Here is a 27,996-nt window from a genome sequence, read left to right on the forward strand (position 1 = left end):
TTGGCCCCATCCGAGCTCCAGTTCCCACTCAGGAAAGGGAAAATCTGAAACACAGGCAAATCAAGCAGGCAGGCAGATGGATGGGTGTACATTTAGAAACATTTTACAAAGCGTCTGTTTACAAACTCTTCTCATTTCCGCTCAGCCAGGAGGGTCTGCTAGGACCACACCTGGAGACAAGTTTGTGTTATTGGATACAGAGCCTGAAAGCAATAAAACTACATTCTAAACAGTTTATGCAGTACAGACTTCCTCCAAATCTGGAGTGTGGCAAGCGATGGTGACTTTCTTGGTTGTCCCCTCCTTCAGTCTGAGGTGTTGAGAGACAGAAGGAGATATTCAGTGACTCTGAAGACTGCTTGATGGGGGAGGAAGAGAAGGAAGGTGAAGGGGAGGGAAAGTGGATGAGGATTTGAAGGAAGAAGTTGACTACGGTCTACCATTAGCCAATGGCTTTTTAAGCATCATTATGTACTCATGCCTCCCTTTCAGCCCTCCAATTCCAGGGAGGCATTCTTTCCTCCCCCAACTCCCATCATAGTATCTTTCTGGCTTGCCCCTCCCCATCCCTACCAGCTCTGCCCTGAATGTGAATTTTGAACCTGTTTAAAAATGTTGAGGACTTGGGGATGTCCTTGCTCCACCAAGTATAGTTTCCCTCCGTTCATCTCCCTCAGAGATAGCTCTGGCTCTGTTGGTCTTTGATTCCTGAATCTCACCTGCCCCTAGACTCCCTAGTGTGTTGTGAGGGCAGATTTTCTGAAGGCACTCAGATGTCCGGGTGGATGTCTCCATAGAAGCCGTAAGTCAGCACTTTAGCTTATCCTCCCAGGCTTTCTGAGGTGTCACTCCATCTGAGATGCTGTGGTCAGCAAGTCATGTGGACTCAGACTCTAAACTGCTTTGTCTTTCTCTTTCCCAACCCCTAAACTCACCATTTCTTTGCCAGTCTTAGTGAGAACACATTAAGTGAGACACAGAAAATAGAGGGAAGAGAGAAAGAGCAAGGGGGGAAACAGAAGCCACAAGCCACAGGGACTGAGAGGAACCTTCTGAATGGTTTGCATCTGCTCAGAAGTGAGTGAGTCTCACTATTCTCTGTTTAAGGCCTTAGTGATTACAAATTTTTTTTTTCAAGAGCAAGATGTTTAAAAGTCTTGGTCTGATTTTAAAGTCCATCCTGAAGGTTTCAGCTGAATGTACCCAGCATGTTTTAGACTCACTGGAATCACTGATTAGAGCCAGGAAGCTCAGATTCCCTCCCAAAGCGATGGAGGCATTTATCTAAGAACTGGGGGAGTCACTTGCAGTGTTTGCACCCCTCTTTGGTGGGGAGGGAGCAGTTGTGCCCTGCTACCCCTGGAAACCTGTCTTATTGACCTGGCATCCTAAGGATGTGCCCACCTTGCTTAGCAGAAATCATCCTTATCCTGAAAGCCAAGTAATGGAATGCATGTCTTCCTGGTATTTACAAAAGGTGACACTTTCCCCCAAAGTCTGGATATGCATGAAGGTATCTACCTTCAATTTTAAGACTTAAAAAAACATCTATTTCCCAAATTGTTGTTTTTATAGTCGTATCTTCTTACTCAGCTCCCCTTTCTCTGTCTCTGCCTTATACATACACACACACACACCCCTACACATTTTTTCTGAACTATTTTAGCATAAATTGCAGACATCATTCTACTTCACCTCTAAATACTTCAGCATGAATCTCCTAAGAACAAAAGACATTTTCCCACAAAATGACAATACAGTTATTACACCTCAGAAACGTAGCCAGTCAGAACTTGACCCCAGCTCTGACTCCAGAGCATGAACAGCAAGTTCTGTGAGAGTTCAGCATAAAGAACCATCAGTGCAGTCTGGGAATCACAGGATGGATTTTCCATGGACTTTCTCCTCCTAATTATCCACAGTAAGGGAAGAAAGGAGTTGGCCAAATAGCTGCAAAGCATGTATAATCAAAAAACCAAAGTCCATGGTTTTCAGAGTGTGTTCTACTTGGGTGGGAGGGGAATGACACAGATTTGCCTTCCTAATTAGCTTCTTCTCTGGCCAATCTTAAAATTGGTCTTTCTCAACCACCCACTGACATTACAACTGGGGTAGCTACCCCAGAAGTTGTTCTTTGATGAAAACACAATAGCAGAAAATCCCCTAAGTGGGTAAGCCACATAACAGAGAACTGACCACAAATTCCAGCTAAAAAGGAATTCTAGCTAGACATGTTAGCCACAGATCAGGATTCAGTATCTACAATGCATTAAATAGATCTAGTCCTTGGTTAGTTATGTTAAGAAGAGAGGGTTCCATGCACTCCCCTGCTCACCCAGTGAAATTCCAGAAGCAGGCTGTTGCTCACTGCAGACTGAAGGAGAAAGCAGGCCCGGTGCTACAGATCAACCAAAAGCCTCTGACGGATTCTGACCTGGCTTTCTTCTCTCTGTTCAGGGAAGCCAGATTTAGACAGACTGTCAGATTAGCCCCAGTCCTGCGGTGCTTACTGACCTCCCTGAATGCAGGTCCAGGAGAAACCTTGACCTTTTAAAAATCCTTGATTTCGCTCAGTAATTTTAAGCAACCAAAAGCCTGTGTCTGCACTTGCTTCACTTTTCACGCTTTCACCAGCCATTTCACAAGTGAAAATCTTGCGGATCTCTGCATCTCTGATGCCAGGACGGAGATTCACAGAACTGGGATTGGGAGAGATACCCTCTTGCACTTTCCAGGTAGCCAGCATTAGGTCACACTTTGGGGCTCTCTCCAGACCTTTCGGTTTGGGGCAGGCACAATCTGATCAGCAAGTATTTCTGAATCCACTGAGCCACGATATAACTGGGATCCACTGGGTATATGCACTTTTTGGTGGGGACTTTTATCTCATGAGCATCACTTGAGATCGCACAACATTAAAGACATTTTTGCTCTTAGTGTTTGTGACCCCAGACTTGCTTAGGGAGTAAATGGTTTTCCTTAGGATTAAACAAGAACAAACGGGTCAAAAATAATGTTTTGGTTGAGATGAGAAGACTTGCACCCTTGCTATTCAGCCCCTTTGGGGCTTCACCTCTCTCTCCCTTCCTCTGTCCCTCCCTCCCCTCAGGCTGCAGATCTAAAATGCCAGAAAGCGACTTCTTTCCATTTTCTCCCCAAAGCTGTGGAGTGTCCTTCCCCGCCTGGATCAAAGTCTCTAACTCCTCAGGGCTTCCCCTCCGATTTACTCCTTACACACGTCAGAGATTCAGGGAGGCTAAGAAAGAGCATCTGGTGTCTTTCACTAAGGATGCTGTGGTTGTGGGATGTTGGAGGCAGAGGAAAAAGGGAGTTAACGGTTCCTAACCACTAAGGAACAAGCTCGGCCCTTTTTGGACCCAGTTCAGAAGACAGCAAGAAGCCTCTGAGAAGAAATTTATCTGTCGCTGATAGCGCTGGCCGACCTGTCTGGGGCTCCGTGCGCGTGAGCACGGGCGTATAGAGCTGCCCCCAAGGGCAGGCCCCCAGCGCTGACTCCTAAGCGCCCCAGCGGTTAGGGCGCGCAACTGGTCTCCGGCTCCCTTGGAGGCGCCAAGGCTATCTGTTCCTACTGCCTGAAGGCTGCAGAGTAAGTGGTGGGCGCCGTAAATGCTGCAACTGGACTGCACGGAGTGGGGAGTGGCACAGCGCTGGCCGTTGGTGCGGGCATCTCTTCCCGCCTGAGCCCGGCGCCCGCCGCCCACCGCGAAGCGCGGCCACTGCCAGGCACCCGAGGGCGCGCGGCGGGGAAAGCGCAGCCTCCGAGGCTCGAACTCGCGTCGGGGAAGAAGCTCCTGGGAGGGCTCATTCAGGTTTGCGTACCTGGGCCTGTGCGCGCGCGTGGGAAAGCGGTGGTCTGGGCGCGCGGTGGGCGCTTCCAGGACTCTGAGGTCTTTCGGAGGGGGCGGGACGGGGTGGGGCTCCACTTGCAGACTTTCTCTTTCCCGCCTCCCACCGCTGTCCCCACCTGGCTCACCTGAGTGTCCCCCCCCCCCCCCCCCCCCCCCCCCCCCCCCGGAGCTCGGGAGCTCGGGCTCCCCTCGGTAAAGAGAGGAGGGGAAAGGAGGAGAGAGGGATGGAAAGAGTGAGGGGGAATTTGGGTGAGTGGAGAAAATCACCTCAAAGTTTCTGAGCCATCTTCATTTGTGAAATCTGTTCCCGGCTGTACAAGGTGCAGCCTCCCAGTTACTGGACGTGGCGTTAGCTCCAAGCAGTTTAATCTCACTAGGTGTTCCTGGAGGTGTTTTTTGGATGTCATGTGTGCGTCTTTCATGCGCTACTGGACGTGGCGTTAGCTCCAAGCAGTTTAATCTCACTAGGTGTTCCTGGAGGTGTTTTTGGATGTCATGTGTGCGTCTTTCATGCAGTGACAACAGGAAGAAGCAGAATGGATCTAGTCATATGATTGATTTGTGGATGTGCAGTTATTTTGCATTTTCATTCAGGAAGCTAACACTCCTCTCCCTCGGCTCTCACAATCCAGAACCACGCCAGAAACTCACCTCACTCATGGCAGGTCTCCAATAGTCCAGAATTGCCGAGGGGGTGGGGGTGGCGGGGTGAGAACGCGGAGGGTGTGGGGGAGGTGGGGGGTGTTTGGCCTGGCCCCTGGAATCCTCTGTCCTTATAGAAAGGCACAGTGTGGACAGCGACTGGCGGCCTCTGGCCCGCAGGCCCACAGTTGTACTCCATGTGACTTTTAGTGGCACTCAATTTGAGGCACCCGAGAGGGGAGATTTAGGCTTGGAGGTGTGGGTAGGCTGGCTGCCCCTGTTACTGCTTCTCCAGATGGGTACCAGAGCACGCTCCTGTTCTTTCAATGGGGAGTGGACCTGGCCTCTTGAAACTTGAAAAGCATCCTTGCAACTGTTTTATCATCCCAGCTCCTGGGCTCACTGTTGTCCCCCTCAGCCTAGGGCCTCAGATGGATGACATGGAAATGACAAGGCTTTCTTTGTGGTACTCGCTGTAGCACCAGATCACGGACAGGTAGACGGCAGAGGCTTTAGAGTAGGAGAAGACGCTAACGGTGTTGTTATTGCTCCCAGGTGGGTGAGCTCCTTCCTCCGTGGGGCTCAGTGCTGGCTTCTGTTCGATCCTCCTGCTTGCAAACACACATGGGGCCCTTCATCCTAATGTCCACTTTCCATGCAGCCTGAGGTCTTTGGGGTGGAAAAGGGGGATTTAGTGGACCAAATGACCTCTTCCTGTGGCCACCATTAGAGGCCCGAGCTCATCTGATGATTTATGGAATCTGGGCTGAAGGCATAGGGGAAATGATGAGAGCATTTGAGGAGATAAAGGAGTTAAGGCTTCTATAAATAAGAAGCTTGGGGTCCCTCATAGGACCTATGGAGACTCAGGAGCCATTCAAAACAACAGTGCACCTGCTCTGTAGCAAGCTTTGTGCTGAGCATCGTGGAAGAAACTTATGCTTTGCCTTCCTGGAGCCAAGCAAGCACAGTGCCTGGCACTGATATTCATTGAAGGAACATTGTTGAGTGAACCAAGATGCTCTTGAGGAGCTTGCCTTTTGCGGGAGTGGTCAGCCTAGTCAGCAGCAATTTGCCAGAGGTGGGGTGAGAGACATAGGCTCCCTAGGACAAAAGGTAAAGGAGGACAGGAGTCTGGGGTGAGAAGTAGGGGCAGGGAGGACTGGAAGAAGGAGATGAGATGAATAGCAACAGAGAGCAGAATTTGGGTGAGTGGAGAAAATCACCTTACATTTTCTGAGTTGTCTTAATTTTCCAAATTTGTTCCAACCTATACATTATGCAGCCTTCAATTTATTTGATGTGGTGTTAGGGTCCCTTTTTTGAGCTTTTTCAAGGGCTAGGGGGAGAGACAAACCAGGAAGGAGATTGGGCTGCTGGAACATTCACTGCTCCTCCTGTGAGCCTTGGGTTTCCTGTCACTCTCCACACCTCCCTCCCATATGCCCCACAGAAGGGTTTCCTAGAATCACAACTTGGCCACCTTAGGAGGGTGGCACCCTTTCAAGGAAGCCCAGTAGACTTTGAAAGCTGAATTTGGGTGGAAACACAGGGTTAGTTCACAGTCTCCTCTGCAGATCACAGTTGCATTCTAGATATTTTATACAGGTGGGTACATTTATGATATGAGTTGGAGCTGTTTGGCCAGTGTTGGAAAAATGTTCAGAGCCATCCACATCCTTGTAGGCATGGCTCCATGCCACCAACCCCACTGGCCCCTCGCTCTAACCAGGTGAGTTGCTAGGGTACCAATTTTGGTGTTTAAATTCAGATCTAGCTCTTGCTTGAGATAGCTAGCTATTAGCTAGCTAAAAGTTCTATTCTTTTCATAGACAGAATGACAAGAGGTGACAAGTGAATTATCAAGGGAACAGTGGGTGTGCTTGCTGGTAAAGGGAGAAAGTAGTAGGCATCTTGAATTATGTGAGATTGTTTTGTGCAAGTACATGAGGAGATGGAGCAAAAGTGTAATACCTTTCTTAACCAGACAAGATCCTGTGATGGTGCAATGGGTGAACAGGTTTTTATTTTAAGGGTGAGAAAACCAGACACTAAAGTTGGGTCACACAGTCAATGACAAGTGTAAGATTAGAATCCTGGGTACCCTGTCTTCCAGTGTAGAGCTGTACAGTCGGTGAAAGAGGAAAAACCATCTTCTGAGCAAAGGATGAAAAGCCTGCATCATGGTGCTGTGACCCCTCGCAGAGGTCAATTCAGCCCAAAGCAAAATAGTGAGCTAGAGCAGCTTGGGTTTTGGCAACCTCAGTCTCCCCTGTCACAACCATTTCCCATTTCAGCCCCTTCCCGCTCTGGGTGTTCTGGGCCTGCACCTTGCCCTCCTCCCCCAGCCTCTGGTGTCCCAGGTTGTGGGACCCTCTAGGCTAACACACTGCCATCCTGTGGCCCAGGGGCTAGCTCCTGGCCAGACTGGCCAGTGGATGCTAGGTTGGTGGGCCTGGATGGATTACTCCTGATGATGTGCATTTCGATATGACCTGACTGCGTTTGTGTCACTCTGACGCTCGGGGCTCAACCGGAGGACTTTGCAGGTTGCTGAGTGCCTCACATCGTGCTGGGCAGCTTCTCCTACTCTCAGACAGGATGCAGGAAGCTGAGCACTTTTGCCATAAACCCTGACCCCTGACCAGAGAAGAACTATTGTAATTGATGGGCCCGTCTTCTCCCCTTGGCTTCAAAACTTCCCTGATGTCCCGCAAAGCAGTGGAGGCTGCTATATTTGAGATTAGAGGTCACACATGTTAGCTCTTTCTGAGTTCCAGTTGTTGGTATTCAAGGAGTCCATGCGTTCTCTTTTTTAAAAATGTATTTATTTTTGACTATGCTAAGTCTTCATTGCTGTGTTTGGGCTTTCTCTGGTTGAGGCAAGCAGGGGCTACTCTTCATTCAGTGCCCGGGCTTCTCACTGCAGTAGCTTCTCTTGTTGCAGAGCATGGGCCCTAAAACATGGGCCTTCAGTAGTGGTGACTCGTGGGCTCTGGAGCACAGGCTCAGTACTTGTGGCTCATGGGCTTAGTTGCTCCGTGGCATGTGGAACCCTTGCATTGACAGGTGGATTCTTAACCACTGGACCACCAGGGAAGTCCCACGCATTCTTTCTTGGCCCTGAGCACCCAAGTACTAGAGGAAACCCACCCCGGGTCCCTCCAGTGGCTGATGATCTCCAGGCTATCTCCCCTCTCACCTGTAGCCTGTTCTCCTGAACCCGAAGCTGACAGGCACCCGGGGAGCTGTGATGAACATGAAGCCTGGCTCCCTTTGACCTTCCAGTTGGGGAAGGCAAACATGGACGAGCAGAAAGCTCCTGAAATGTTTGTGGAGCTGCAGTCATTCAGCTTGCCAGCTCAGATCCACCCTCCACTCCTCACTGTTATTAAGAGTTTGGTGGCTCAGTGGTAAAGAATCTGCCTGCCAAGCAGGAGACTCGGTTTGATCCCTGGGTTGGGAAGATCCTCTGGAGAAGGGAATGGCAGCCCACTCCAGTATTCTTGCCTGGAGGAATCCCATGGACAGAGGAGCCTGGCAGACTACCAGTCCATGGGGGTCACATAGAGTCGGACACAACTGAGCGACCTAACAACAACAACAACAACAACAACAACAACAACAATATGGTCATTAGAGATCCCTGTGGCACTTTGCTTCCTTCTCTCCTTCACTTCTTCCATTTTTTTTTCTTCTTCTAGTTTTAGAAGAAAAACTATTAACTCCAGTTCCCCTGGCAAGGGGTACAGACTGGCTGTTGCATTTTGCTAACCTGCATTCACCCTGTGGCATCTGCCTGAGGGCTTCCCTGGTAGCTCAGCTGGTAAAGAATCCACCTGCAATGCAGGAGACCCAGGTTCGATCCCTGGGTGGGGAAGATCCCCTGGAGAAAGGAATGGCAACCCACTCCAGTATTCTTGCCTGGAGCCTGGTGGGCTACAGTCTATGGGATTGCAAAGAGTCAGACACGACTGAATGACTAAGCACAGCATAGCTTTCTAAGGAGTGCTGCATTTGTTGTAGGGAGGTTTAGTTTCCTTAGGCATGTATGAAAAATGTGGAAGAGTAATATTATTTCATCAGTAAGCAAATTTTCAGCATTTTGTACGGGAATGTTTACACTAGTTTCTTTTGAATCTTTGAAAGCCCATATTCTGTGGGGCCAACTTTAGAATTTTGGGGATTCTTTCACCAGTTTCTCAAACAACACAGCATTTTGTTATTTCTGGAAGTTAGTAGCCAAAATGCAGTGTGTGATGTAATTGCTCCTATTGTTTCCTCATTGATTTTCTATGCTGACAGTCCTTTAGCTTTTTTTTTAAGATTTTTTTTTTTTTTTGCTGTGGGCCATTTTTTTAAAAAGTTTTTTATAGAATTTGTAATAATATTACTTCTGTTTTATATATATATATATTTTTTTGGCCTTGAGGCATGTGGGATCTTAGCTTCTCCATCCCAGGGATCAAACCTGCACAACTTGCATTGGAAAGTGGTCTTAACCAGTGGACCGCCAGGGAAGTCCCTCCTTTAGCATTTTAAACCAATTCATTCCTTATCCTACCTTGACAACTTCATAGTCACGGTTAATGGAGAGGAAATTGGAGGGACTCATCATACAGTACATCACAGTGATCCTCACTTGGCATCTTCACACTCATCCTGCTGCTTTAAATGGTCTTCCTCTTTTAGGAAATCTTCAGTAGCTCTTAAACCCACTCAATGCAAATTACTGTAGACTGTGATTTACTAGAAAAAAATGAGTGTCAGTGAAATGGCTTGTTTTCAGGAGGCTAAGGTAAGGTCGTGATAAGATTTGCCATTTGCTAACCTTAACCTTAACCCAGAGGTTCTCACCAGAGGTGTGGGGAGCACTTCGGCTCCCCCAGGGGATGGTTGGTCATATCGGAAGACTTGTTCTGTTGTCAGAACGAAGGGCAAGGTGTGCTGCTGACATCTAGTGGGTAGAGGCCAGGGATGCTACTCGGCATCCCGAAGTGCACAGAACTGCCCCCACAACAAATTCTCCAGCCCCAAATGGCAGTAGTGTCAAGGCTGAGAAACCCTGCCTTCAATGAATAATATTTTAAGTAGAAGTCTGCTGCTGCTGCTGCTGCTGCTAAATCGCTTCAGTCGTGTCCAACTCTGTGCGACCCCATAGACGGCAGCCCACCAGGCTCCGCCGTCCCTGGGATTCTCCAGGCAAGAACACTGGAGTGGGTTGCCATTTCCTTCTCCAGCGCATGAAAGTGAAAAGTGAAAGTGAAGTTGCTCAGTCGTGTCCGACTCCTAGAGACCCCATGGACTGCAGCCTACCAAGCTCCTCCGTCCATGGGATTTTCCAGGCAAGAGTACTGGAGTGGGGTGCCATTGCCTTCTCCAAAGTAGAAGTCCAAGGAGGGGTACTATCCAATAAAAGTTTCTGTGTTGATGGTAATGTCCCCTGTTTGTACTATTCAATTCAATAGCCACTAGCCATGCACGGCTGCTGAACACTTGGAATGCAACCAATGTGACCAAGGAACTGAGTTTTTAATTCTATTTCACTTTAATGAATTTAAAGTTAAATAGCCCCATGTGGCTGGTGGCTTCTATATTGGACTCAACTTTATTTTTAAAAATATTTATTTATTTATTTGGCTGTGTTGGGTCTTAGTTGCAGCACTCAGCCTTTTTATTGCAGCTTTTGGGCTTCTCTAGTTGCAGTCTGTGGGCTTAGTGGCCCCCTTCTCTAGTTGTGACATGTGGGCTTAGTGGCCCTGTGGCATGTGGGACTCCAGATCCCTGACCAGGGATTGAACTCACGTCCCCTGCATTGGAAGTTGGATTCTTAACCACTGGACCACCAGGGAAGTCCCTGCACTCGACTTTAAAGGTTCTATAGTACAGTGGAGCATGGTTCTGGTATCAGACAGTCCTGGGGTTGGGTCCCTGATCTATCACTTTCTAGCTTTGTGGCCTCATGTATGTCATCTAAGCAGCTGAGCCCAAGTTTCCTCATCTGTAAAATGGGGGTAATAATGGGACCTAGTCCTCAGAGGATTAGGATAGCCACTGAAATAATGCATGTGATATGAAGCATGTAGTGCAGTGCCTAGCACAGCAAGCATTTGAGAGATGTTAATAGTTATTGCCAGAGATTCATGATTAATATAGTAATTGGCATCAAGGAAATGGGGCTTCTGCAGGGCTTACAAATGAGTCCTCCCATGGGATATTACTTAAAGGCCACTTTTGAGGCAGAGTCCTGACTCTCAGCCCTCATAGCATTACCACAGATGTGTCCCCATGCCTTTTTGGGGCCTTGGTTTTCTTATCTGTAAAATAGGAATAGTGAAAATAATGATGCTACTTCCCTTTTAAAATTATTTATAGTTATCTTCTTATTTATTTTTGGCTGTGTTCAGTCTTCACTGCTGCATGGACTTTCTCTAGTTGCGGTGCTTGTGTCTCATTGTGGTGACTTCTCTTGTTGTGGAGCGTGGGTTCTAGGGTGAGTGGGCTCCTGTAGTTGCAGAATACAGGCTTTAGAGTACTGGCTTCAGTAGTTGTGGTGCATGGGCTTAGTTGCCCTGTGGCATGTGGAATCTTCCTGGACCAGGGATCAAACCCGTGTCCCCTGCATTGGCAGGTGGATTCTTAACCACTGGACCACCAGGGAAGTCCTGCTTCCCTGTTTATGTCACAGAATTGTCTGGACAGTCAAATGGTTGTAAAGGTGCTTTGAGGAGCACAAGGCCCTCTCTAAGTATATGATTTATGAGTTTGCACACAAGTGTGCTTTTGCTTAGATTGGGTGCAAAATTCTGCCTTGGTAGAACTGTCTTCAGTTTGGGATTGGAGTGCCTGAATCGGGGCATTTGTATTGGGGAGCAGTACAAGCCAGGAGTTCCACACAATGTCAGGGCCTCCTCTGTCCAACACCTAGCCAGTAACGTGACAGGAAGCCCAGGTACCACTTTAAGGGTATGTGGAAGTTTGGTGTTTGGGATTGGGTCATCAGAGCAATGTGTAGACTGGCCTGGCTTGCAGGAAACTAATGAAGGATCAAGGCATCTAGCCCAAGGGAAGAGAAGAAGGCCCCTCCCAGCAGCTTACCTTGTCCTATCAAAGGCCATGCTGCCCCAAGGCTCGGCCACCTGGCATAGTATGTGGCTTGAGAGATACACATGTACAATTACTGAAAGTATTCGGCACCATATAGTAGAAAGAACATGGGGTTTTGGAGTCAGACATGGGCTTGCATCCTTACAGTGCTACTTACTAGCTGTGTGGGCATGGGTGAGTACCTGAGCCTTCCTGGGCCTCAATTGTCTCATCTGTAAAATGGAGATAATGACCCTACCTTGTAGGGTTGTCACACGGATCCACTCAGGTAACTCATAGGCACATAGGTTGCCCTCAGTAAATGTGAGTTCCCTTGCCACCTAATGTTGACAAACAAAGAACAGCTTTTAACCAACTAACGAGTCATACTCCCGTTTTTGTTCTTCTGAGATATAAGGAAAATGAGTTTTCTTCTCGTGACCTGGGAGAATTGTTTAGATTTTTTTTTTTTTTAACATTTTCTTCATGTGGACCATTTTTTAAAAGTCTTGATTGAATTCGTTATTATATTGTTTCTGTTTTCTGTTTTGGTTTTTTGGCCATGAGGCATGTGAGATCTCAGCTCCCTGACTAGGAATTGAACTCGTACCCCCAGCATTGAAAGGCGAAATCTTAACCACTGGACTGCCAGGGAAGTCCCTTGATCTTTCTTAAGAAGAGGAAAAGGGGAAAGGATTCTCCTTGCTGTGCTACTTCCCTGTCTGGAAGAGCAGTCTGAACTGTTTAGGGGTAGACGAGGATGAAGGCCAAAATACAGGGCTCTGAGTTAGTCATGAAACAGTATAAATGAGAAGCCTGAGCAGCCTCTCCTGGGCTGGGGAGTCCCCTGAGAGAAGTCATCATACTCTGTGTGCCAGAGAAAGGCTTTCTGAGGACAGTAGGTTTCCCAGGCATTTGGAATTTAAACTCAAACCATATCTGTGGCCACTTGACGCAGTGATGGCTAAAGAGCAAAGGACACAGGTTGGATGCAGTTGGCTTTGTCATCACATGGCCATGGCCACAGCCCCAGGCCCTAGGTCCCAGTGCACAGAGCCATTTGACAATGCTACTGGTCACCAGGGGGCTGGCTGCTGGAGAGTATGCAGATAATACAGGGAGCCTCATCACCTACTTCTGGGAAACCAGTGAAGACATAGGGGGGTCTTAGGTTATTAACGCCATGGCAAGGACAGTTTTCCCATGAAGAAGGGAGGGTAGTAATGATAGTTGTTGTTTAGTTGCTCAATCATGTACAACTGTTTGTGACCCCATGGACTGCAGCATGCCAGGCTCCTCTGTCCTCCACTATCTCCTGGAGTTTGCTCAAACTCATGTCCATTGAGTCAGTGATACTATCTAACCATCTCATCCTCTGCAGCCCCCTTCTGCTTTTGCCTTCAGTCTTTCCCAGAATCAAGGTCTTTTCCAAAGAGTTGGCTCTTTGCATCAGATTGCCAAAGTATTGAAACTTTAGCTTCAGCATCAATGAATATTCCAGGGTTGATTCCAATGAATATTCAGGGTTGATTTCCTTTAGGATTGACTGGTTTGATCTCCTTGCTGTCCAAGGGACTCTCAAGAGTCTTCTCCAGCACCACAATTCGAAAGCATCAGTTCTTCGGTGCTCAGCCTTCTTTATGGTCCAACTCTCACATCTGTACATGACTACTGAAAAAACCATAGCTTTGACTAGAGGGACCTTTGTCTGCAAATTGATGTCTCTGCTTTTTAATACACTGTTTAGGTTTGTCATAGCTTTTCTTCCAAGCAGCAAGTGTCTTTTAATTTCATGGCTGTAGTCACTGTCCACAGTGATTTTGGAGCCCAAGAAAATAAAGTCTCTCACTGTTTCCACTCTTTCCCCATTTATTTGCCATGAAGTGATGGGACCAGATGCCATGATCTTAGTTTTTTGAATGTTGAGTTTTAAGCCAGCTTTTTCACTCTCCTCTTTCACCTTCATCAAGAGGCTCTTTAGTTCCTCTTCACTTTCTGCCATTAGAGTGGTATCATCTGCATATCTGAAGTTGTTGATATTTCTCCTGGCAATCTTGATTCCACCTTAGCTACCATGTATTGAGAGCTTAGTATGTGCTACCCCTCGTGCCAAGAGCTTTATATGAATTAGTTCATCAAACTGTCTGTGAGAGCAAGCCCTTCTCTTTTTTGAGCACTATTCTGATTTCTTCTTAGTACATAGTAGGTCCTCAGCAAACAGTTATTGAGTGAAGGAATCCTCAGTTAACCGATGCTGAAGGTACTCTTAGCCCCACTGAACATATAAGGAAATTTCATTTCTGAACAGTTCAGTGACTGGCCCAAGATCACAGGCTAGTCATTGATAAGAGCCAGGATTCACACCTAGATTTGTCCTACTTTGTGGCCTAATCCTTTTGCCACTATGTCATGCTTCCTTCTCAGAAGGTCAAGGTGCCAGATTTCTCTCTCTGCGACAAAGGAACATCTGCTAAATTTCTTAATATGACAACCAAAGCATGATTTGCCAAAACATTTGATAAATTGGACTTCATTAAAATTAAGAACTTCTTCTCAGTGAAAGACATTGTTCAGAGAAGGAAAAAACAAATCCAGAACATGAGAAAATGTTTGCAAAACACATTTCTGAAAAATCATTTGTTTCAGAATATGAAAAGAACTCAAAACTCAAAAACAAAAGAAACTACTGGAGCAGAGACTCCAGGCCACTGCACAAAGACATGATACTGTGACAGCCATATTTCCTTCATCCCACCTACTTCCTCAATCACCCCAGTTCTGTCTCCATACAGGTTCATTTTGTGGATAAGGAAACGGAGGCATGAAGAAATTATATGAGTTGTCCAAGTCACACAGCTTGTTGGAATTTTATTAGTTTGGTGTTCTAGCCCTCAAAAAAAACTTTTTTTTTTTTATTATTTTTTTTTCCATTTATTTTTATTAGTTGGAGGCTAATTACTTTACATCATTACAGTAGTTTTTGTCATACATTGAAATGAATTAGCCATGGATTTATATGTATTCCCCATCCCGGTCCCCCCTCCTACCTCCCTCTCCACCCGATCCCTCTGGGTCTTCCCAGTGCACCAGGCCCGAGCACTTGTCTCATGCACCCAACCTGGGCTGGTGATCTGTTTCACCCTAGATAATATACATGTTTCAATGCTGTTCTCTTTCATTTTTACATCAATAAGGTCATTATCCCCATCCTATAAGCTGTGGGTCATGGTTACTTCCCCTTCCTTATTGCATCCAGCTCTCCCCTTTCCATTAGCCTGAATGTTCTGGAAAAATGGAAAGTATGTCAAGGGGAAACTCTTCTGAGCCCTATGGGGGTTGGGGAATAGAAAGGGTCCTCAGAATCAAGGCAGACCTGCCTGTTCACATTTTGAGCAGAGCCTAGTAGATAAGGCAGGAAAAGTCTACTCCTCTGGGTTTGCATAAAACATATGAACAGATTTCTGTATTAGTTCAGTGTTCATTTGTGGTACTTGGAGGGGATTTCTAGAAGCCCTTTAAGAGAATTAGATGAAAAAAAATTCCCACTAAATCTCCATCTTCTATTTTTGAAAGACATAATATTACTTTCACTTGTGAAGAATATTTGTTTCTTCTGTGCCTCTGGCTTCCGTAGCCAAATGTCAATGATCTAAAGACCTTATTTCATGTAGAAATGGCCTATGTTTGCTTATTCAGAGTTGGAGGAAACTCTCTGAGATGGGATAGTTAATTCTCTGATAGGGATTAACGCCTGATCTGAAAAAAAATTTTAATGTTTCACTTAAAGAGAAAGAAAAAATGAATGGGGAATTTTAAATCAGGTCTCCTGCAACTGTGTGTATTTTTAAAAATAGGGCAGTAGCTTAGGCTTCTGTACAAGTTAAAAGTAGGAGAGTTTTTTGAAAAAACAATAAGCTGCATTGCAGGCAGATTCTTTACCATTTGAGTTACCAAGGGAAGCCCAGATCATATGGTAGCTCTATTTTAATTTTTTGAGGGAACTTCTGAAGGCAGGTCCCCAGTTGGCAAACTCAAGCAAGGCTTATGGGGGCCTCTGCAAAATCTAGCCTCTCTAGGTCTGAACTGTGAACCCTGAGTGATTATCTCAGTGAATCATAGAATCCTGGAATGCCTGGGTTGAAAAGACCCCTTGATTCAAGTGCCGCCCAATCTCTTGCTTCTTAGGTGAGGAAACTGCAGCCCAGAGAGAGGACTGGGACTGCCTAAGGCCTCACAGTTAATTAATAGCAGGACTGAGGTGTCAACTTTCCCTAAGTTACTCTAGGACTCCTTGGAGGTTCAAGTCTTAAAGACATTCATTAGAAAAACAAAATGTCTTCCCTTGCAGTCTCAGTTCTCTCTAGTATCATTCAAGTTGCTTTTTCTTCACCACCATGTCCATTTCTTATGGCTCCCCATTTCAGCTTCTCTGTTCCAGCCAGGCCTGATGGGCACCCCTGATTTACAGTGGGGTTTCCTTAAAGTGAGGTGTTTGGACTCTGTACCTCTGTACCCAGGAGCTTACAGAACCTGCAGATCTCTGGGCCCCACCCCCATGGAAGAATCAGAATCCCTGGGGGCGAAGACCCCAGAATCAGTGATTTTTCACGTAGGTTGATAACTTCCAGCTCCCTCCTTGAATCCATTTTTTGCACCATGGTCCATGTATCTACTAGTAGTTTCAAAAAATGTACTATTTCTTTTTTTTTTTTTATTGAAATACAATTGCTTTATGAAGTTGTGTTAGTTTCACGTGTCCAACAAAGTGACTCAATATATATATATACATTCTTTTTCAGATTCTTTTCCATTATAGGTTATTACAAGATATTGATTATAGTTCCCTGTGCTATACAATAGGTCCTTGTTGTTTATTTTATTTAATCCCAAGTCCCCAATTTATTCCTCCTCTACCCCCTACTATTTCTTGAGTGTTCTCTTTGTACCAGGCGCTGTGCTATTTTTTATTCATTCCTCATATGCTGGCTGTGTGCTCCCCTCTCATCCTCAAGTGGACCACCTGGGAGGGGCCATGTGAGTGCCCGTACTGGGCACTGCTCCCACGGTGGCTTTTCCCCCGCCAGGCCATTCTGATCACAGATTCTTGCACCTTAAAGTTGAAGAAAGCCTGGTAGATTTTTGTCCTCCTGGGTCTCACTGCTACTTTTCTTTTCCCATGAGGTGGTTACCCTGCTGGGAAGAGCTTTGTTGCACACATCATTTACCTCTTCTTTTCTAAATAGCCTATTTTAAAAAATATTTTATTGGCATATAATTGCTTTATGATGTTGTTATTTTCTGCTGTACAACGAAGTGAATCAGCTATATGTATACATATAATCCCCCCCTCTTGGACCTCTCGCCACCCCCCACCCCTCTAGGTCATCACAGAGCCCTGAGCTGAGCTCCCTGTGCTATACAGCATGTTCCCACTAGCTATCTATTTTACGTATTGTACTTCTTCAAAGTAACAATCATTTTCTCTCTGCTGCGTGGGGGTGACAGCAGCCAAATGAGGGAATGAGCGTGACAATGCCCTGAGCACTGTGCCCGGGGATCTTCTCTGCATCTGAGGCCTGCAGTGAACACAGATGAGGACCAGAAATCTCTCTTCTGCCCTTGGCCATCTTGGCCTTTTTCTCCTCCTCTACTAGCCACCATCTAGCCTGGCCCAGCTCCAGGCTGTCTTTCAGGGGGTCCCTCTTTCTCCACCTTCTTGGTGTTCTGTTTAGCCTCAGGCTCTGGGACACTCCATTTTCCAATCCATTGCTATCTGATGTCCCTTGTCCTGGCATCTCCCTCCTGTGGCCCTGTCAGCATTTCTCTGGAAACTTCTGGGTTCTTTTGCAGGCACTGGACCAAAGAGGTTTGAGAGTCACGTGTGAGAGCAGACCTGACCTTAAGCGAAATGGATGTAGGTGAGCCAGGTACCACCCAAGCCTCAGTGCCCCAAGCACATCACTTTAAGCCAGAGTCCTCAGGCTCTTCCTGGTCACCCCAGGCTGGTGACTGTCACTTGCCCTCTCTGCCCCCACCCCCAGCTCAGCTATGCTGACACTCAGTGTCTCAGGCCTCAAGCTGTCAAACTTTTCTGCCTAGCAAATGGGCTTTCCGAATGTGGGCTTCCCCTCCCAGGCTTTTCATGACGACTCCAGCCCACACCGAGAGGTCCCTTCCAGTCCCTTTAGCTACTTTAACATGGAACCACCCACAGAAGTGCCCTCTGGAACCTCCTATGCTGCACTGCCTCCCACCTGTGAATCCTCCCCTCTGAGATTCTCCTTCACCACTCTCACCCTCCCTCTTCCTTGACCTTAATTACAGCTAGATCTCAGCTTTCTAGTACTGCCTTGCTGCTCCCTGTCCAAGTTGACTTTGTGATGTGTTCTGGACATACTTCTCCAGCTTAACCTTGGCTCTCTGCCTCCTTTCTGCCCCTCAGTCCCCTGTACCACACACATGTGCAGGCGACACACACTCTGGCTTCCTGTGCCATGACTGTTGGGCCCTGCAGAAGCCTCCTATATGGAGTCAATACCCAAGAGTTTATTTAGCCTTTGAGTCCTCATCTTCTTATGAATTCTTGTCCTAAAATATCATGAAAGAACACAAGACCAGTTTGTCTCACCTCCTCATTTTACAAATGTGGGAACAGAGGCCCAGCTATGGCTGAGGCGAGGCCGCAAAGATGAGCTGTAGAAAGGCAGAATCAGGACCCAGGCCTTCTGATTCCCAATCAAGCCCTGCTTTCCATTTTTCATGTGCATCTTTTTCTTTGTAATCAGGGAATGGGTCGTTTTAGCGTAGCGCTTATGGGCTCTGGAGTCAAATGACCTCAGTTCAAATCCTGCCCTCACCATGTACCTGCGTGTGACCCCCGGGCAGTTACTTAGCCTGTCAGTTTCCTCATCTGCCAAATGGGAGAGGCATGAAAATAAATAGCACCTACCTCACAGAACTGCTCTGAGGATTAAAAGGGACAGTGTCTGCAAAACACTTCAGACAGTGTCTGTACATACTGAATGTCCAGTAAATGTTCACTGTTTTATTTTATTATTGTCTCCATAGAGCCAAAACAGGACTGAGTACATAGTAGGACTGCATGAAGACTTTGTGGTACAAAGAGAGAGGCCTCGAGAAATAATAGTCTGACTTTGTTGTCTGGTCCTAATGGTGGGTTTAATGCTAATGGTGCTAATTCTAATGGTGGCTGTTTAAGGCCACAGAGAATGGAAAGATCTGGGGACCAGAGAGCACTTGGATAATTCTCCCTGCAGCTTTAGGTAGGCAGCTGCTTCTTTGCTCTGTTGCAGGGCTGTCTGTGGGACTAAGGGGTAAGGAAATCTGGGGCTTTAAAGATACCCCCAAATATGACTTTGACTGAGATTGGCCAGGACTCTCATATTCTTGGAAGCATATTTATTTCAATGGTCCTGGACCGCTTGGTGATGGCAGCATCACCCTTCCTTCTGTCCATTCCCTTCCTGTGGAGACATGGGACCTTGTTTTATTTCACTCCGGAACTGGGAGGCCAAAGGCTATTCATCATAGCCATGAAGTGATTGCCTCTCCAGCTCCACCCTGTGGGCTAAGGGGCCTTAAGATAAAACCCAGAAGTTACAAGTGGGCTTCACGAAAGTCACAGATAGTTCAGCTTGGGCTGAGGTGAGGGCCTATTTTTGTGGCTGAGTTCTCTTCCTTTTATCTCCCCTGCCTCCCCCACCAGGGAACCACTGCCAATGCAGGAGCCAGCCAGCCACAGAGAATTCACAGCCTGCCCCAGCATCACTAACCTCTTTTCTTCTTCTTTTGCCTTTTTCCCCTCCTTGAAGATTTTTTGACCCCCCTCCACCCACCTGATGGATTACTGACTGCTAGGAGCAATAGCAACTGCAACAAATACAGGATAAAATAAAAAGCCTCAGACACACTCTGCTTGGGACGCACTTGAGAGCTGGAGGGGAGTTGGGGTCTAGATCTCTTGGCACCCAACACACACTTAAAGCTGTGAAATCTATCCTCAGGGTCCCTTGACTCCGTTCTGGCTCTTCCTTGAGTCTCCCAGTGTTTCCATGTTTCCTGCTCCCCTTGCTGGTAACCCACTTCAGCCTGGCCATCCATGCTACAGACCTATCCTCTTAATATCGTGTGATCTCGTATCACAATATATGTACAGTGAGCCATTTTTGGCGGGACTCTGTTGTTAAAATGACCAGCAAATCTTTGCAAAGATATTAGAGGCTGATAATGACTTAGCAAGTTATCCTGTTTTCAAGTCCTATAATGAGCTAAGATGTGAGATTCTTTGGGGCAGGAGCAAGTGGGCATTTAATACCAGATTTTGCTAATTAAGGAGGGAGCAGCATGTAGTGGTCAAATCATGGGCTCTGAAATCCACCAGAACTCGGTTTGAGTCCTAGCTCTATTAGTTACTGCTTGTATGGCCTTGCCCAGATTACATAATTTCAGCGAGACTTGGTTTTCTCATCTGGGAAATGGGGGTGAATTTAAGAAGAACAAAATAACACAGCCTACTTCATAGGGCTCTTGTGATATTCAATGAAATAACGCATGTAAAACCATTTTCAGAGTCAACCTGGCACAGAGTAAGGACTCAGCAGTTTGATTGTATTAATTGTGTCATATGAATTGCCCCCTGACTGTGCAAGAGCAGAGCTTTTAATCATAGTCTATGTAGATTGACAAAACAGAATACAACTCAGCTAGTCTCTGAGGCCACCAGGGAGATAACAGAATGAACTTTGAAGCCAAGTTCTCTGCCTTTTTATTTACTTATTTTTGACTGCACTGGGTCTTCGTTGCTCCGTGGGGGCTCTTCTCTAGTTTCAGAGCATAGGCTTCTCATCGTGGTGGCTTCTCTTGTTGCAGAGCATGGGCGCAATGGCTTCAATAGCTGCGGCATGGGCTCAGCAGTTGCAGCTCACAGGCTCTAGAGCACAGGCTCAATAGTTGTGGCACATGGGCTTAGTTATTCCACAGCATGTGGGATCTTCCCAGATCAGGGATTGAACCTGTGTTCCCTGTGTTGATAGGTGGATTCTTCACCACTGGATCACCAGGGAAGCCCAATCTCTGCATTTTTAACCCGCACCCCCAGTGTGCTAAGTCACTTCAGTTGTGTCTGACTCTTTGTGACCCCATGGACTGTAGCTGGCCAGGCTCCTCTGTCCATGGGATTCTCCAGGCAAGAATACTGGAGTGGGTTGCCATGCTCTCCTCAGGGGATCTTCCCAACCCAGGGATTGAACCTGCGTCTCTTACATCTCCTGCATTGGCAGGTGGGTTCTTTACCACTTGTGCCACCACGTCCCCAGCAGATCTAAGATGTTAGGAGCCACATGAGTTGGGTCTTTCTGTGATTCTCCTGGTTTACTAGAGGGGTGAGGTGCAATGAGGGGGAAAGGAAGGCAGAACCAGAGCCTTTTCAAATGGAAGTGCTGGAGGAGGAAAAGACACAGAGAAGGAAACAAAACAAAGAAGAGGAGGGTGGGGGATGGAGAACCTGCAGCCAGTGTGGCTGTGGCAGCTGTTTCTTGGAGATAAGGAGCGGATCTTTCCAGTTCCTCTCTTCTCCCACTGGAGAGATGATGCTCTGCAGACATTTTGAGCAGGTTTCCAACCAAGACAACCTCTTCTTTTGAGGTTGCCAGGATAAAGACATGCACTCTGGATGACGGCGATCAGGGTGTTGACAGGTATTCCTGAAATGGGCTTCCATGTGATGGGGCAGTGGAGAGTGGTGGGTTGTCATTTTCCTCTGGCCTCCAGGAGTGGAAGAAAGGCCTGGGGGATAGTTACTCTGGATCAGGTGTCCGAGGCAGGAGTCCCCTAGAGGGTGTGTCTGGGTGTCTGCTTGATGGTTCTGGTGGCCACGTGCCCACGAGTGAGGGCGTGGAGTGTGGAGGAGCAGCCCTCTAGCCCTTGAACAGCTTCCTGTTGACATCCGTGGGCATTTGCAGGTTGGCTTCGCAGAGGCTGCTGAAGAGGTCTTTTCAAATAATGAACCACCAAAGCTTCCCTGGTGGCTCAGATGGTAAAGAATCTGCCTGCAATGTGGGAGACCCAGGTTTGATCCTGGGTCAGGAAGATCCCCTGGAGAAGGGAATGGCAACCCACTCCAGTATTCTTGCCTGGAGAATCCCATGGACAGAGGAGCCTGGCAGGCTGCAGTCCATGGGTCACAAAGAGTCGGACATGACTGAGCAACTGACATATTCGTTTTCAAAGCCATGTATCAGTTTCTGCTTTGGGCAGAGACCCACCCAGGGCCCTCAGAGCCAGTATAGATGACTGTCAAGATTGTTCTCCTCAAGTGTATGGGCACCAAGTAGGGGAAGAGGGCGGGTGGGATGAATTGGGAGATTGGAATTGACATATATACACTACTATGTATAAAATAGATAACTAATGAGAACCTATTGTATAGCATGGAATAGAGTGCTCTGTGGTGACCTAAATGGTAAGGAAATAAAAAAAGAGGAGATGTATGTATATGTACAGCTGATTCACTTTGCTATACAGTAGAAACTAACACAACATTGTAAAGCAATTATACTCCAATAAAAATTAAAAAAAGAAAAGATTTCTCCTAAGTTCAGCATCCCATGAGGGGTGGGATGGGATCCTCTGCACCCAGGAGCGTGAGCAAACAAAGGTTCCAGAGCTAGCTGGTTGGCCTCGAGCCTGCTGAGACATGCTGCCACCCTGGCCCCAGCTGTGAAAATGCCAGTCATGCTGATGACCTCAGAAAGCCCTGATTCGTGCATGGAAGTAGTCAGAGCCTGGGTGGAACTCAGCATCACAGCTGCACTACTCCGAGTGAGTGCTGCCAGTCAGTGGGGTGACTGGCCATGTCAGAGTCATTCTGATAACTGGTGGGCTTGCTAGGTGGGACTTCTAGAGCTCATTATGTGATTTGAGGGGCAGCTGTCTCCATCATGGAGTCCAAGGGCCACATTTCAAGAATTGGCCAAATCTTTGGTTTTCTCCTGCCAATCTCATGCAAGGAAAAGAGGAAGGGGGAATGATCACGCTCCATTAGAGGTTAGCTTATTTTACAACTAGTAAGGGGAAAGGGGGCCCTTTTTCATACTTTTATTTCAGGGGGAGCCCTGGTTCCTCAATGAGTTGGCATCCTGGCAAAAGACATTTACTCTAGAAGTAGCTGGGCACTTCCCCTCCCCCTTCCCGGGTCATGCCTCAGAATGATTGGCCCAAGACTCTACATCCACTGGTTGGTGGTTACACAATACACACACCTGGCTGAGGGGACAGAGTATAGACATATTTGAAAGAAGTTGTGACATTCTCTTACTAAGGTGAGTCTTCAGGGTTTTCACCTGTTCTAATATTTGGCAAGGTCTATCTAACCTGCTCAGCCGACAGGCCACTTGAGAGAGTGGTAACCTATGTTCTTCATAAAGAAGTGCTTGTGGTGAAATGGGTTGGGGAAGGGGATAAACAGTCCCCTCATGGACCTCTTACCAAATTCTGCCTTGTGGCTTACATGGCTCCAAACCTGCCCCACTTTTTACTTCCTTCTCCATTAGAGCTGGGGCCCGTAGGACTTGTATTTGTATTCTATTCATATTCATGTTCATTGCTGTGTAACAAATGCCAAAAATTTGAGTGTCTTACCACACAAATTTATTATCTCTCAGTTTCTATGAATCAAGAGACTAGGCATGGTTTATCAAGCCCTCTGCTCAGGGCCTCACAAGACTGCAGTCAATGGATCAGAGAGGGCTGAGGCCCATCTGAAGTTATCTTCCAAACTGACTGCTTGTTGGCAGAATGCAGTTTCTCTGAGGCTGTGGGGTTGAGGTCCCTACATCCTTGATAGCTGTCAATCAAGGTTTGCCCTTAGCTGCTGCCATTCTCTGCCACTTGGTCCTCTCCACAAAATGGCAGTTTGTTCCTTCCAGGCCCACAGGAGAGTGTCCACTGCAGATTTTAATCTCTCTGACTTCTGTATGTGATCTCTATACCCACTTCTTTTTTTTTTTTTACTTCAGACAGCAAAGAACATTTATTCACTAAAATAAATATATTGGTAAAGATGCTTTCAGATTTTTAAGAAATTATTTCCAATCATCTATCTGAGACATTTAATAATTGTTAAATGTCTGTTAAACAATAAATAATTGTTACATATATTATAGTGTACAGGTAAATCTTACCACTGTATCGCATGCGTACATGCTAAGTCTCTCAGTCGGGTCCAACTCTTTGCAACCCCATGGACTGTAGCCTGCCAGGCTTCTCTGTCCGTGGAATTCTCCAGGCAAGAATACTGGAGTGGATTGCCATGCCCTCCTCCAGGGGTTCTTCCTGACCCAGGGATTGAACCCAAGTCTCTTGCATCTCCTGCATTGGCAGGCAGGTTCTTTGCCACTAGGGCCACCTGGGAAGCCCCTACTGTATTAGCTATGTCATTTTGAAAGTATTATTGTGTAACCTTTTTAACAAAAGTTCTGCTAGAAAATTATGCCCTAATGTCCTAAGGCACACTATATAAAAAGAATCCCATGGCTGATTCATGTGAATGTATGGCAAAAACCACCACAATATTGTAAAGTAATTAGCCTCCAATTAAAATAAATAAATACATTTTTTAAAAAAGAATTAACTTCTTATGATCCTCAGGGGAATTGATAAAATAGCCATTCAAACATTGTTTGTAAGGCTTGTTTCTGGCTAAATCCCAGTTTAGAGGGTCCATTGATGACCAATGACTTTGGTACTGTTTCTTCTAAGCTATCTAAAAGTAAAGATCAGCATCAAAATATTGGGCAAGCCAATGTCTTATTGACGATATTGTATGAAATATGAAAAACTTTTTAGCTATACCTTTGGGGTGAAGGACTGAGATCTAGAAAATGAAATGTGGAAACACTAGTCAAATTTTATGATCACATTCATAGACCCACTGTTTTTTAATTGGAGGAAAATTGCTTTACAATGCTGTGTTGGTTTCTGCCATATAACAATGCAAATCCAGTCATAATTATACATATATCCTCTCCCTCTTGAGCCTCCCTTCCCCCTCCTATCCCATCCCCCACCTCTAGGTCATCATAGAGAATGAGGCTGGGCTCCCTGTGCTACATAGTAACTTCCCTCTAGCTATCTATTTTACATATTGTTGTTCAGTTACTAAGTTGTGTCCAGCTCTTTGTGACCCTATGGACTGCAGCATGCCAGGCTTCCTTGTCCTTTACTGTCTCCTGGAGTTTGCTTAAACTCATGTCCATTGAGTTGGTGATGCCATCTCATCCTCTGTCACCCCTTCTCCTCCTGCCTTCAATCTTTCCCAGCATCAGGGTCTTTTCCAATAAGTCAGCTCTTTGCATCAGGTGGCCAAAGTATTGGAGCTTCAGCTTCATTATCAGTCCTTCCAATGAATATTCAGGGTTGATTTCCTTTAGGATTGACTGGTTTGATCTCCTTACTGTATAGGGGATTCTTAAGAGTCTTCTCCAGCACACATGATAGTGTATATATGTCAATGCTACTTTCTCAATTCGCCTACCGTCTCCATCCTCCACTGTGTCCACAAGTCCATCCTCTATGCATAGATGCACTTTTAAAAGAGATCACCTGATTAGGCCAGGTTCACCCACACTCAAGGGGTGGGGTTTTATAAGGCATGCAAACCAGGGAGGCAACAACCTTGGGGGTCATTGTAGAATTCTGCCTACCACAGACTCTATGAAAAACATTTTATTCTATCAATTTTTTAAAATGAGGCCAGCTGCTTCTCATTAGCATTCTCCACTCTGGGAAGGCAGCAAAGCTGTCTAGCAAAGTCTACTGATCCTTAAACATGACCAGGCTGTGGTTAAAACATTTCAACAACCTTGGAAGACAGGCCTTTTTACTTGTTTTTTCTCTCCTCCCCTCATCTCCCCAGAGCCCTTGTTCAGCTCTTAAGTCAGATGGTTTGAAAAGGAAAAGGCTGTTCTGGGGCTTCAGCATCTGGGACTGGCCTAGAGAGATGTGTGTTAGTTGCTCAGTCGTGTCCAACTCTTTGCAACCCCATGGATTGTAGCCTGCCAGGCTCCTCTGTCCATGGGATTTTCCAGGCAAGAATACTGGAGTGGATTGCCATTTCCTTCTCCAGGGGATCTTCCCCAACCCAGGGATCAAACCCGGGTCTCCTGCATTGCAGGCAGATTCTTTACCATCTGAGCCACTAAGGTGCTAGGTGCTGGGAATCTCCAGATAAGTGAAATGGGGTCCCTGTCTTCAAGGGGATATCAACCACGACAGACACGTCCAAGGGGCAAGGGGCAAGGGGCGAAGGCAGAGGGGCAAGGGTGTGGGGTGAGGGCAGTATCTTTGAGTTGGATTTTGAAGAATGTGTAAGATTTCAAGGATGCGGGACCAAGGGAGGTGGTGTTCCGGGCCAAGTGGACAGCTTGTGCAGAGCACAGACAATGCAAAAGAACACAGTGTGGTCAGGCAGTGATGAGTGATTTGGGGAGGTCAGATCATGAGGGTGTGAGTGGGGGTGGACTACTGGAGAACAGAGGGGGTGGGGAGCACCTGCTAACTGAGAGCTGAGCACCTGCTAACTGAGAGCTCTGAGTGTTAAGATCTTGGCTGTGATCCCGCAGGCAACAGGAGGGGGGTGAACTCATCTAAGCTCATGGTCAGATTGAGATAGCACTGAGGTGACAGCAATTTTTGCTAAACGTCATAAATAAAACTATAGACAAGCCGGGAAGCAGTGCCAAGGCCACCGTTAAAGAGCACCGGTATAATTAAGGAACACTTTAAACTTCTATTAGCCATAATGAGAAACATGAAAGAAATGCAGTCTGGGACTCCCCTGGCATTCCAGTGGTTAGAGACTCTACGCTTCCACTGTGGGGGGACATGGGTTTGATCCCAGGTCAGGGAACTAAGCTCCTGCATGCTACGCAGTGCAGTCAGAAGAAATAAATTAAAAAAAAAATACAGCCTTTCTGCCTCTCTGAAGAGATACTGGGGAAACAAAGCTCTGGTTAATAAGCTCAGCCTGGGGAAACTGGAAAGAAGTTTTGCCTATGGTGGTGGCTGGGAAGGAGGATGAGGCAGACTATGTTCCCCTGAAATCTCATCAAAGAGGACCTGGGCCTCGCCTGACTGAGTGGGGCTCCACACACAGGCATCTCGTGCCTGGGACACCTGGGAGCAGAGTCTCTGTGACAAGGACAAGAGCACTTGGTTCTGTGCAGGTGGATAACCTAGTGGTGGGGCCTGTCTTGCTGGGAGCTGCTAAGCTAATGAATAAGAAGTTTCCTCTCCCAGGACAAGTCTTCCCTTGCCTCCTGTAGCATGCTTCGACTTCTAAGAAATTTCTGACCAAAAAGATGGTTCTTTTGTTACTTCTCCTTTTATTAAATCTAGGCATTCACTCCACAAACATTAATCAAGTGCCTTATATATCTGCCTGTGATGCAGGAGACCCAGGTTCAATCCCTGGGTGGGGAAGATCCCCTGGAGGAGGGCATGGCAACCCACTCCAGTATTCTTGCCTGGAGAATTCCATGGACAGAGGAGCCTGGCAGGCTACAGTCCATGGGGCTGCAAAGAGTCAGATACAACTTAGCGACTAACACTTTCACTTTATATATGTACCAGGTACATTCCAGGTGCTCGGAGATCCAATGATGAACAAAACAGACAAGGCCCCTGCCCTAATGGAATTTACACTCTAGCAGAGGAGACAGATAAGACATTGTAACTAAATTAATATAGAATATAATTTCAGATAGTGATGACTGCTATAAGATGTGAGCAAAGGATAAAGTGACAGAGAGAGACTAGAGGCTTTAACTAGAATGATCACAGAGGTTCTGTCTGAGAGGTAACCTTGGAGCTGACTTGACTTCTATAAAGGAAGCATTCATGCAACCATCTGGGGAAAGAGCCCTCCAGGCAGAGGGAGCAGCAAATCAAAGACCCTGTGATTGAAAGAGGCTGGGCATGCTGGGGATTAGCATGAAGGCCAGTGAGGCTAGAGCGGAGGAAGAAAGTAGGAGGGTAGTAGGATTGGTGGTCAAGAGGGGCATGGTTGTGGGACCAGAGCACATAAAACCCAGGAGGAATGTGAGGGGACCCAATCATCTGATACACACTGTTAGGTGGAAATGTTGGCTGCATGCATGCGTGCTTAGTCACTTTGGTCATCTCCAACTCTGTCTGACACCCTGGACTGTAGCCCACCACGCTCTTTTGTCCATAGGATTCTCCAGGCAAGAATACTGGAGTGGGTTTCCATGTCCTCCTCCAGGGCATCTTCCCCACCCAGGGATTGAACCCATGTCTCTTATGTCTCCTGCATTGGCCAGCAGGTTATTTACCACTAGCACCCCTGGGAAGCCCCTGGAAA

General features: G+C 46.7%; 1 protein-coding gene across 1 annotated transcript in view; it reads left to right on the forward strand.

Annotated features, from left to right (window-relative positions):
• The first annotated feature begins 3,441 nt into the window (after positions 1-3,441).
• KIAA1210 (KIAA1210 ortholog) overlaps positions 3,442-27,996 on the forward strand; it is a 70,806-nt gene continuing 46,251 nt past the window's right edge. Inside the window, exon 1 of the mRNA XM_070463007.1 lies at positions 3,442-3,607. The gene's annotated coding sequence lies outside the window, so the exon portion shown is untranslated. The remainder of the gene's footprint in view (positions 3,608-27,996) is intronic.

Source organism: Odocoileus virginianus, unplaced genomic scaffold (genome assembly GCF_023699985.2).
Source record: "Odocoileus virginianus isolate 20LAN1187 ecotype Illinois unplaced genomic scaffold, Ovbor_1.2 Unplaced_Scaffold_20, whole genome shotgun sequence".
In the NCBI taxonomy this organism is placed as follows: domain Eukaryota; kingdom Metazoa; phylum Chordata; class Mammalia; order Artiodactyla; family Cervidae; genus Odocoileus; species Odocoileus virginianus.